Genomic DNA, 12,353 nt, shown 5'->3' with positions numbered 1-12,353 from the left:
AGACTCATTTAAGAAGGCAGTAGCCTCCAACCACCTTCTTAAATGAGTATTACTAAACTTAAAGAAACTGAGGCCCCAAGATCCTAAACAAAAGTCGCACATCCAGTAATTGGAAGAATCCAGAGGTAAACTCATGTCTTTGTACTTCAGGACCAATGGGTCATATGGGAGGCTGTGGAAGAGATAGAGGAGGCTTCCCTCCAAAAGAATTCTGGGGTTCCCTTGAAAGCCCCCTCTGGAGGAGGAAATGTCCAGCACTGAGCTGGAGACTGGCAGTGTCCTACTCTGGGTTGTGGAAACCAGAAGTTTGCCTGGAGAACAGAGTGCAACCAGTATAAGGCCCCAAAGCCTAAAGGCTTCCTCCCGCCACCCTTCCCTCCCCCAACTGGTGGCCCTGGCAGAGGTGGTGCTGGTGGCTTGCAGGGAGGAAGAAGTGGCCTCATGGATCATGGTGGTCCTAGTGGAATGTTCAGAGGGGACCATGGCAGAGACAGAGGTGGCTTCTGTGGTGGCTGGGGCATGCACCAAGGTGGCTTTGGTGGAGGAAGATGAGGTGACCCTGGGCCCCCCTCCCCAGAACTTTGATGAAACAGATGTGAGGAAGAGGAGGATGTGGAGGACCTGGAAAAATGGATAAAGGCAAGCACTGTCAGGAGTGCAGAGATTGGCCCTACTAGATGCAGAGACCCTGCAGAGCTGCATTGACTACCAGATTTATTTTGTAAGCCAGAAAGTGTTTTAAATGTATAATTCCATATTTATAATGTTGGCCACAACATTATGGTTATTCCTTGTCTGCATTTTAGTATTTTTCACCATTCGTGAAGAAACATTAAAACAAGTTAAATGGTAGAAAGAAAGAAGGAAAGAAGAAAGAAAGAAGGAAAGAAAGAGAGAGAGAGAAAGGAAAAGAAAAGAAAAGAAAAAAAAGAAGTTATGAGAATCTGTTGAAATCACATAGGTGAAAGTGCTGTGTAAACGAAAAGAACTACCTTTAGCAGCTTGGTTGACTCCTGTATTTCACATGCATATGCACTTTTTGAGGTAAATAGAGAGAATTCCCAATAATTGATTTGTAATTCTGCTCAGGGTTGCAAACGGTTTCTGTAATGGTGATATACCAATTTAAGGTTTTCGATTTTTCCCCTTTCCCTAAAAGGTGATTTCCATGAGTTTCACGTTTATTCCAAATGTTTTGATTATCTCTGCATTTCCTTATAGTAGGGACTAGGGACAAAAAAGGGGCCATTCTATAAGGGAAATACAAAAGAATACTTATGGCTAAGCCTTTCTTAACTTACACTCTCAAATTCATTGATTGGCCAAGGCAATGTATTTCAAATGAGATGCCCTTTTCTTAACTGGTAACTTAAAAGAACAGAATTGCAGAATGTCAATCAAGGGAAGAAACTTAAAGATCAACTCTTCCTTTGGTTACAAGGGAAAGAATGTATTCTCCTTTTTCAGAAACGTAGAGCATTCCCCTGTGTGACAACAGTATATCTGCTGCCAAAGACATAGTTATAAAAGTACTGAATTACATTTATTTTTATAAATCTGAAAAATATAGTAGCCTTTCAAAGTATCGCTGATTTTCTACCTACGTTCTGTGATAAGTTCTGGTTATTATCAGCTTGACTATGCAATTTCAGAGTTATTATTCACTTTAAGAAACATATATTGCTTAACAGAGTACTTTTTAATTCCCTTACCAGTGGCAAGGAATTATCCCATCTTCCTTCATTTTTATAATCATTCTAGTGTTTTCCAAATCTGCCCCCAAAAATATCCCCACACATTTAAGATGTTAGAATCTCTTTTCTTTTTCATTGACTTAGAGCATTTGAGAGGTAAATGCTGTCTGCTCTTGTGATTGTGACTCCCTTCATGCTGTCCATGTTCACAGCCCTTTAACATACATATGTAAAGCAATATTATCACAGCTCTTACAATCCTATGCAATATTTTACTGCCACTGCAATAATTCAAACTTTTTCAAAGGGCTACCAATCTTGGTTCCTTTTGTAAAGACGTATGTATGCATTTACTGTGCTCATGAGAGACTATAATACTCATTCTAAAGAAGTAAGTGTTCACATACAAATGCTTTAATTTTTTCCCCAATGAATCATAAAATTTTCCTTCCTTTCAATTGAAAACCTTTTCTTACTACTAAATGTGGGGAGAGGAATAGCCCATCAGAAAGTCTTACTTTATTATTATTTCTTCTTTAAAATGGAGAGAAATGGACAGACTGGACTTGTATTTCTATGACTGATACAGATGATCAGATGATTTATTAAATTAGGCTAGGCAAAACTAATTTATTCATTATGATGTCAATAGTTACTCTGTCATAAATATTAACCTATAGTATTTTCCTAGAAATGTGACAGCAGAATTCATTCTTTTATTTATTTATTATTATCATTTTTATTGTGCTTTAAGTTCTGGGGTACATGTGCAGATCTTGCAGGATTGTTACATGGGTACACACATGCCATGGTGTTTTGCTCTCTCCATCCTCCCCATCACCTACATCAGGCATTTCTTCCAGTGTTATCCCTCCCCAACCTCCCTGTACCCTGCTGTCCCACCCTTAGCCCCCCACACCCCAACAGACCCCAGCGTGTGATGTTCCCCTCCCTGTGCCCATGTGTTCTCATTGTTCAACACCAGCCTATAAGTGAGGACATTCGGTGTTTGGTTTTCTGTTATTGTGTCAGTTTGCTGAGAATGATGGTTTCCAAATTCATCCATGTCCCTACAAAGAACATGAACTCATCCTTTTTTATGGCTGAATGGTATTCCATGGTGTATATGTGCCACATTTTCCTTGTCCAGTCTATCATTGATGGGCATTTGGGTTGGTTCCAGGTCTTTGCTATTTTAAACAGTGCCACAATGAACATACCTGTGCATGTGTCTTTATAATAGAACAATTTATAATTTTTTGGGTATATACCCAGTAATGGGATGGCTGGATCAAATGGAATTTCTGTTTCTAGATCCTTGAGGAATCACCACACTATCTTCCACGATGGTGGAACCAATGTATACTCCCACCAACAGTGTAAAAGCATTCCTATTTCTCCACATCCTCTCCAGCATCTGTCTCAGGATTTTTAGTGATCACCCCTCTAACTGACCTGAGATGGTATTTCAATGTGGTTTTGATTTGCATTTCTCTAATGACCAGTGATGATGACCATTTTTTCATGTTTGTCGGCCTCATAAATGTCTTCTTTTGAAAAGTGTCTGCATATCCTTCACTCACTTTTGAATGGGTTTCTTTGTTTTTTTCTTGTAAATCTGCTTTAGTTCTTTGTAGATTCTGGATATTGTCCCTTTGTCAGATGGGTAGATTGCAAAAAATTTTTCCCATTCTATTGGTTGACAGTTCATTCTAATGTTTGTTTCTTTTGCTGTACTTAAGCTCTGGAGTTTAATTAGATCCCATTTACCTGTTTTGGCTTTTGTTGCCAATGCTTTTGGTGTTTTAGTCATGAAGTCCTTGCCTATGCCTATGTCCTGAATGGTATTGCCTAGGTTTTCTTCTAGAGTTTTAAGGTGTTAGGTCTTATATTTAGATCTTTAGTCCATCTGGAGTTAATGTTAGTGTAAGGCGTAAGGAAGGCATCCAGTTTCTGTGGTCTGCACATGACTAGCCAGTTTTCCTAACAACATTTATTAAACAGGGAATCCTTTCCCCATTGCTTGTTTTTGTCAGGTTTGTCAAAGATCAGATGGTTGTAGATATACGGTGTTGCTTCTGAGGCCTCTGTTCTGTTCCATTAGCCTGTATCTCTGTTTTGGCACCAGTACTATGCTGTTTTGATTACTGTAGACTTGTAGTATAGTTTGAAATCACATAGGGTGATGCCTCTGGCTTTGTTCTTTTTACTTAGGATTGTCTTGGCTATGGGGCCTTTTTTCAGGTTCCATATGAAGTTTAAAGTGTTTTTTTCCAGTTCTGTGAAGAAGGTCAATGGTAGCTTGATGGGGATAGCATTGAATCTATAAATTACTTTGGGCAGTATGGCCATTTTCATGATATTGATTCTTCCTAAACATGAGCATGGAATGTATGAGTTTGGCTGTGTTAGTTTTCTATGGCTGTTTTCAACAAATTACTACTTACTTAATGGCTTAAATGAACAAAGTTGTTCTCTTATAGGTCTAGAGGTAAGAAATCTAAAATAGATTGATGAGGTTTTGTTGCATTTGGGGCATTAAGGGAAAATCTGTGTCCTTACCTTTTCTTGTAAATGCCACCCTCATTCCTGGCTCACGACTGGTATTACCTCAACTTCTGCTTCCTATTGTCTCATCTCTTCCTCTGATTCTGATCATCTGCCTTCCTCTAATGTAAATCCTTGTGATTATATTGGACTAGTCTAAGATAATCCCTCAATATCAAAGTTCTTATCTTAATTATATCTGCAAAATCATCTTTGCCAGGTAAGGTAGGATATTCACCCATTCTTGGAATTATCATGTGGTCATCTTTGAAGGTCATTATTCTGTCTACCACAATGGTAATAAAAACATGTTTATAAAAGATAACTTTAAAAATTTTTTAAAAATTTTTAATTTATTTTACTTTTGGTGCATACTATATCTGGCATTTCTCCCCTTGTTATCCATCCCCCCCTTCCCCTCCGTCACCGCTCCCCCCGTTGTCTCTCCCCTAGCCCCCGAATTGTCCCCTGTGTGTGATGCTCCTCTCCCTGAGTCCACATGTTCTCGTCGTTCAACACCCACCTAGTATTTTTATATATTTTTAACTTTTAAGTTCTAGGGTACACGCACAAGTTTGTTATATAGGTTAATATGTCATGAGAGTTTGTTGTATAGATGATTTCATTATCCAGGTATTAAGCTTAGTACCTATTAATTATTTTCCCTGATACTCTCCCTCCTCCCACTCCATACCCTTCAATAGGCCCCAGTGTGTGTTATTCACCACTGTGTGTCCATGGATAACACTAAATGTAAGAGGGAAACTTTTATTTCAAATTATCACCACTGATGTGTCAAAAACAGTAGTCAAAATGTAAAAACCTTTTATTTTCCTTTTTCTGAGACCACTATAGTAACAAGTTTAGGCAGAGGCAGTTTTATTTAAACCAATCTTGATGAATAAAAGGCATACTAATATTAGCATATTCCAGGCCTTGCAAATCATAAAGGAATGGTTTGTCACTTTTTTACACAATGACTAGAAGCAAAGGGCATTTGCACAGGCTGTCTAATTCCAGATGGAGAGAAATTAGTGTAATTTCAGTTTTGTAAAAGATACACTTTTTTCTATCTTAATGGAGGCCTATACACATGAATCACCCTATTCATATGGGCAGGATTGTGCTCACCTGGTGACCACTAAAGGAAGCACTTGCCTCTGGTAGTTATATGAACCAGAAAAAGCATTCAGCCCTCTGAAAATGTTCCAAGCAACATTTTTAAATGATCCAACTATATCTTGTAATTGGTATTTTTAAAAACCTTGAAAATGTCTCTGCCACTATGGCAACTCATTGGGGCATCTGTAATAATGACCTTCTTTGGAACATGATTAATGAGTTTTACTTTTTCCTTTGTCTATTTTAGTAAAATAGTCCGCAGTTTTAAATGGTTCTATTATATAAACATGTAATTATTTTTATTGTCACTGTTCAGTTTTTAAATGATATCTGAAAGTATGTACTAAAATAATTCAATAATTTTGGGAACCAAATGAAATGAAGGCCATAAGAAGGGCATGTATTCATAGAGATAAAACACAGAAGTATTAGATCTTTATCATAGTTTTTAAGCAGAGAGGGTGGAAAAGATAGAGTTTAAGACACTTGCATTACTCTTTTTTAAAGAGGTTTTTGTAGAAACCTAAAACAACGTAAGTGCAGTGAAAACATGAGATAGGTGTGAGGTCCATCTTGATGGAGTCAGGTAGGGTCAAGATTATCAGAGGGAGGTAAGTTCTGTCTTGGTTATATGCAGTGATAACCCATTCTGGATCTATTTTACAGTGATGTATAATCTTCCTAACATATAGTATGTAGCTAATGAGTATTTCTACAATGAAATAAGAAAATAATATAAAATTTGGGGATGGGACTACTAGTGCTTAGATCATTCCAAGCTTTACTTTTCAATACATGATTCATAAATGTATACAAATTAAGCTGAGGCTTCAGAAGGAATGTGTTTAATGTGTCTAAATATAGCTAAAATTATAAAACTTAGAATTAATTATTTGTTTCTGATTTCCAGAACTCCATATGAAAGAAAGAAGTAATATTAAAGGCTAGAGAAATAAGGATGGCTTTTAAAATAAATTTACTATAATTTTATATTTTTCATTCTTATATAATATGACTCTATGTTCTTTTAAGAATATAGTCAATCAGAATTGATGAATACAAGTACAATATACCTGTTTGTCATACTGCCATTGGACACACAGGTATTTGTTTAGTTTGAATTTGTAGCAAGTGAGACAGTAATGCTATAAACACAGAATTTTGTGAGGTCACCTAGATAACTTCCAAGAGGATCTGGTCTTTAAAATTCAAATTTAATGTGCCTGAATCTCAAAAGGACTGTTTATCTTTTTCTCAGACATTTCTGGCTCCAAGATCTTTTTCTTACTGTATTACTCTGTTCTGGGTTATTTGAAATCTCACATATGCTTTCCTTTTTTCGCTCCATGACACGCCCAGAAAGATATTCACCCCTTTCCTTATGTTACACACATACATTCAAATATATTCTTTAGATGAGGTTTTCAGTTGCAGAGAGTTAACACTGACATTTGAAGAGGTGGAAAGGGTTTTAAACCACAGGACTTGGAACTTGTAGTTGAGTACCAGACATTTCTATTTTTTTAAAAAAGCAATTTTTTTTTTTTTTTGCCAATTCATTATCTAGCCTTACTTATTCTTATCAGAGTAACTCAGAGCTCTTAACCCCAAGTCTTCAAGCTCAGTTTTGACTTCTTTTTCTGTATTCAGATTTGGTGAAATGCTTTGTTCAACATCAGCTTTTTAGCCCTGAGTCCCGTCTTTTTTTTTTTTTAATTTGTCTCTATGTAGAAAGGAGCATATAGAGGTTTTATGCCATTAATATGAGTTATGTTGTCTCTCACAACAGAAAAAATTACTACAGGCAAGTGCATAAATTTAAATATTAAGCTAGTGCAAAATTAATTATGATTTTTGCCATTACTTTTGATGGCAAAACCGCAATTGTTTTGCACCAACCTAATAACATTTCTGTTTGCATTAAATAGTACTGATTGAAGTGATGGTAGTGCTGTGAATGTTAGACCATAAATGGTGAAGATAAGAGAAAAAATCATGGAAAATAAAATCAAATGGTTCAGAGCTAGAGTCACATGGCAGCTCTTTTCATGTTCCTTAAACAGCTGGAGTTAAGATTAAATAACAATGACCTTGTTCGGGACTCATAGAAAATTGAATAATAGAACACATGTGCAGGACTAATAAAGACTTGAGATAGGGTTGGGAATTGTTAGAAACCTTGGTTGCTCATGTTCTTAAGACCACATGTAAAGGAGAGTCAACTTGCTCAGAGAGTGCAACGCTATCCCAGCTAAAGGAAAGGCCACAGAGCACTGGGCTTTCTCCTCAAGAATACATTGCATTGGGGTCCATGGTTACCAGGGCAACAGTGAGCTTGGATCTTTCTTTGAGTACATAAAAAAAATTCTGCCATTGAATGTTGATAGTCTTTGAGAGTTTCAAAAGCTTCTCTCTAGAAAGGAGTTACTATGGTGTGGATACACAATGAACAAAGTTTTAGATTTTCTGTTCAAATACTCGTGAGGACAGGGAAGGTAATTTACTCATCTAGTGGGTTCACCTATTAAACGATATTCCTTAGGTTTTGAAGGAGCGAATGCAACTCTCACAGGTACACAAAATTACTGAGATGGGAAGCTTTCCTTGAATGGTTGTGGTCTAGAAAAATTCTTGTCTACACAATTTCAAAGTATATGGTAATTTGACTCAATTCAAACAGATTGTTTGAAATTATGTAGACAAGATTGTTTAATTATTTAAATATTCCATTGTTAATACATTGTTCTGATATCATCTGAGAATAACTTAAGCCAGAAACCTCCACCCTTAGCCTAAACTAGTGAGGACAGAATAGCACAGTGGGTCTGATGCTAAACTTGGGAGCCAGAGAGCCTGGCTTCAAATCTTCCCCGTCATCCAGTAGCTGTGTATAACTTTGATGAAGTTAACTTCTTTTCTCACTTTTTCATCTGTGAAGTGGAGATAGTAATAGGCTCTCCCTCAGGTGGTTTTTTATAAAGAATAAATGAGCTAATAGGTAAAGTGCCTGGCAAATAGAAGCTTTAAAAATATTTTCTAGAATCTGATTATATAATATTTAATCTAAGAGCTTTCTTATGAAACAAACATATGTGTAAAATATGTATGGGAAATATGTTAATTTTAAACCATATAGACTTTAAAATGTTCATTTACTCTTAAAAATGAGAAATCAAGTGTTAGCGTGGAATTTTAATTAACTATAAATTAAATGAATTTTTACTTTTTGGTTATATTTCTACTTTGAATGGCATGTAAAATACTTATGCATTTTAGCAAGGAGAATATCATAACAAACACTGAATATAGAAAATCCATCTGTTAATTAGCCAGGGCTGAATAAATTCATGCAGCATAAGTAGAGTTCAGCATTAGGTTGTTTTCCTGATATTTGTCGTGGGTAGTAAAGTCTTGCTCATTATCTGTATTTTTATTGAAAAAAAATGTTAATTTAAGAAAGAGGAGAATGATAGTTTTTAATGGCAATAAGTAATGAGGAAATTGGTTTTGCGATCTTTATGGAAGTGAAACTATTCTTCTTTTTATTTTAAAATTCTATTGCATTAACAGAAAAAAAACTATATTTAAGTGATAGCTGGTAAATTCTTCTAAAAGCCTTGAACTATTGAGATTAAATAACTTCAAAGGTTCCAGGATGGCTTTTATTTTGGAAAATTAACTTATGGCAACCATTATAAAATCATACATCTATTAATATTTTCATTGTTTAAGATGAAATAAAACATAGTATGTCTTAATAGTTAAGACATACTATGTTTTATTAGTTAATAAATAAAACATAAAAATGTTTTATTAGTTAATAAACAAATGAAAGAGTTAAATCAATGTAACATTGAAGATATTCTTTGTTACTGATAAATCATTATAAAGAATAAGAGGCTGATCCTACACTTATGTATATTTCTATAACTTTTTATTATTTTTTTTGGTCCCAGGGCAGGAGCTTTTCCTATTCTTACTCTATCTTGATCTCATTTGCTAGATTCTTGTTACCAATCTCTACACTTCCCTGAGAGTTGCCAATCATACTCTTGTACCTGAATTTTTTTCTGCCTATTTTCTTTTTTTTGAGCTTTAAGATAAAACATGCACACAAAATTTTACCTATCTTCAGAAATATGTTCTTAATTTTGTCAATATCTCAAGTTACCAAGACACCTCTTTCCTGTCAATCATCTTAATGGACCATATACCCCCTTTGCCTCTACTTTTCAACTCCTCCTTTGTTCTTCATCACAGTATGATTAACTGCCACTCATCACTGTCCTGTCACTGCTTTCATAAGTCACCAGAGATCAGCCTACGTCAATTTAGTTGACCTGTTATAATCTGAAACGTTCTAATTATCTTTGCTGCATTAGACAAAATTTTTTCACATGGTTTCTCTACTGAGACTCTAATATGCTATGCCTACCTTACTTTTCTCAACAATTTTTGTATCTGTTAATTGTTCCTACTGTTCCTAAAATTTTATCAGCCCTTAGGAATTTACCTGCCTGTCTTGGAGAAAACATAGACTTTATTTAACCAAACTAAACTCAGTTCCTTCTCTTGCCTTATTTGTTTCTCTTCATTTTTTTGTATCCCATTGTAACTTCATCACCTGCACATTGTTTAAGCCAGGCATCTTGAATTCATCATTGTATACTTACTTCTAGTTGGTCTTGAGGTTTCAGCATTACTTCTCTTCATTCTTTGCATCTTCATCCTCAATAGCAGCCTTCCACAGCATGCTATCTATGTAGGCATTAGATACAATTCAGAAGTCTTACTATGATCCTTCTTAGGGATCTCTAACTCTTTGTCTGGCTCTCTGATTCATTTACTTTGGTTTGATTCCTGAATTTGCCCTCTAAATGACCTTCAGGGTTAATATTCAAGTTTTGTCTTGCTTCTCTATGCATCAACATCGAAGAAGTAAACATCAGCATACTTTCACCCTTTGCTGGGGATCTCTAGGCCTACCCTCTTCCAGAATCAGAATTAATATCTCTGCCTGAAGAACCAGTGAGAAGGTGGACTATAATTTAACCCCCAACTGATTCCCACAAAGATACTGCTTCTCTGAAAGCAAAGATCACTCGTTCTCATTGAACAAAAAATTGGAACTAATGAAAAATTATCTCTATCTTTGCAAATGATTATATATATTTAAATTTTTAAAGTTGCTAAAGGCATGTCATTTTGACTGTAGGATAAAAAGGCTCAAGTCACTTGTTTAGGCACAGAACATTCTGTGCTTGAAAAGAATTAAGTTAATGTGTTAATTTTTTGCACAGTGACAATGGGGTGATCTGTACCATATTTTGCTGAGAAAGAAAAGATTTTCTACCTGAAAATCTTATTTTTGTTAGTTGTCCACTTCTTTTTTTATCCTTGCAAGTTAGTTGTTAAATTGTATTATCTTCTGATCATTTTAATGCGAGCAAATAATTACTTAACAGAATATCATATAGAGGAAAAATTGCAAAGGTTCTTTTGAAACCATATAGCGTAAATTACAGTAATTGCTGCTAAACATGCATAAAACCTTTTTTTAAAGGATAATGCAGAGCATGTTCACATGTTGCCTCCAGGTCTGACTCCTGTAACTGTCTGTCAGGGTCACCACCTGCAGGGGTCTGTCCTGCAGATTCTGACTCAACGGTGGATGAATAAAGTACACTAACACACAGATATTATGCTTTGCCAGTTCAACTGAGTGTGTGTGGTAGCTTATAGGCACCCTGGGGAGTGCTCTAAACAGTTGTAACTGCCGCCCCCACACGCTGGAATTCCTGGCCTTTATTCAGTATACATTAAATGACAAAAACTCTTGAGTCAACACCACTAGAGGTTATAGATTAAAGGACAGGTTTTCATGCCCAAAGCAAACACCATTAGTGGGTAATATCCCTGGTCAACCTCCTCCCATCTTCCAGAGAGCCATCCAGAATGATCAAAGGTTAATGAATAAACAAGTTAGTTAGATAAACTATTCACATTCCTTTGTCTTTGTGTCCTAATCTCTCTAGTTCCTGCAAAGAGACTCTGGCAGCCTTCAGCCAAGAACTATAGTAAAAACCCTTAGGCCTTCCAAAAGCGTTTGAAACTATATTCTATAATTTTATCTAATACTTTTCCCTTAATATTTTTGCCACCATCCTGAGTGAATTCCCACAATTGTCTTCCTTATGAAAATATCTCCGTTATTAACATATATATTAGGAAGCATTTGAGCAATTTTTATTATTACAAGGGGACAGAGACTACCTTAACTTTTATCTATACCTTGTACAAACATTTTTAAAAGACATGTTCTCAACATTGAGAATTTAGAACATAGCCAATTTCATTTATAGCTGTCTACATTTCATGGATAGAACTGGAGGTCATTATGTTAAGTGAAATAAGCTAGACACAGAAAGACAAACTTAATATGTTCTCTTATTTGTGGGATCTGGGGACCAGTTTTAAAATGTTTTAAACACATCTTCTGCATTAAAGTGCTTACTAACTGTGTCATAAATTTAATAACTATACAGGGCCCATTTGATTTTCAGTTACCCTCTGGAAATTTATAATTACATATTTGTAATTTATAATTAATGATAGACTACAAAGTTTTTAAATACATTCATTCATCTAGTAAACCTTTTAACTTAGAAAGATTAATTCATAGAAGAAAGAAGTTTCTCTAGGTCCCTAGTTCCCCCAGGTGATCCTCAAGTGTGTAGAAACAGTTAAAGTATTGAATACATTAGCTCTTATCTATTTATTTATTTATGCCAATATTGAACATTGAGTTGTTCAAGAGAATCCAATTCTCTTATATTAAGCCAGTGAATGTCTGTCATAATATAAACTTGCAATTTTTTTGTTTCACTTATTGGGTTCATATTTTTTAATTTAAAAAATATATAATATTGCATATATTATAAATATATAAAAAATATATAATATTATATAAGTATTTAAAAATTTATATTT

General features: G+C 35.2%; 2 long non-coding RNA genes across 2 annotated transcripts in view; one reads left to right on the top strand and one right to left on the bottom strand.

Moving 5' to 3' along the window:
* LOC116550304 overlaps positions 1 to 852 on the top strand; it is a 4,273-nt gene extending 3,421 nt beyond the window's left edge. The window contains exon 2 of the long non-coding RNA XR_004268321.1: positions 607 to 852. This is a non-coding gene — a long non-coding RNA (uncharacterized LOC116550304). The remainder of the gene's footprint in view (positions 1 to 606) is intronic.
* Positions 853 to 11,538: 10,686 nt separating this feature from the next.
* LOC116550303 overlaps positions 11,539 to 12,353 on the bottom strand; it is a 21,838-nt gene continuing 21,023 nt past the window's right edge. Inside the window, exon 3 of the long non-coding RNA XR_004268320.1 lies at positions 11,539 to 11,823. This is a non-coding gene — a long non-coding RNA (uncharacterized LOC116550303). The remainder of the gene's footprint in view (positions 11,824 to 12,353) is intronic.

Source organism: Sapajus apella, unplaced genomic scaffold, assembly GCF_009761245.1.
Source record: "Sapajus apella isolate SASKATOON/1434 unplaced genomic scaffold, GSC_monkey_1.0 scaffold7, whole genome shotgun sequence".
Taxonomy (NCBI): domain Eukaryota; kingdom Metazoa; phylum Chordata; class Mammalia; order Primates; family Cebidae; genus Sapajus; species Sapajus apella.
This window is presented reverse-complemented; position numbering and strand designations above follow the sequence as displayed.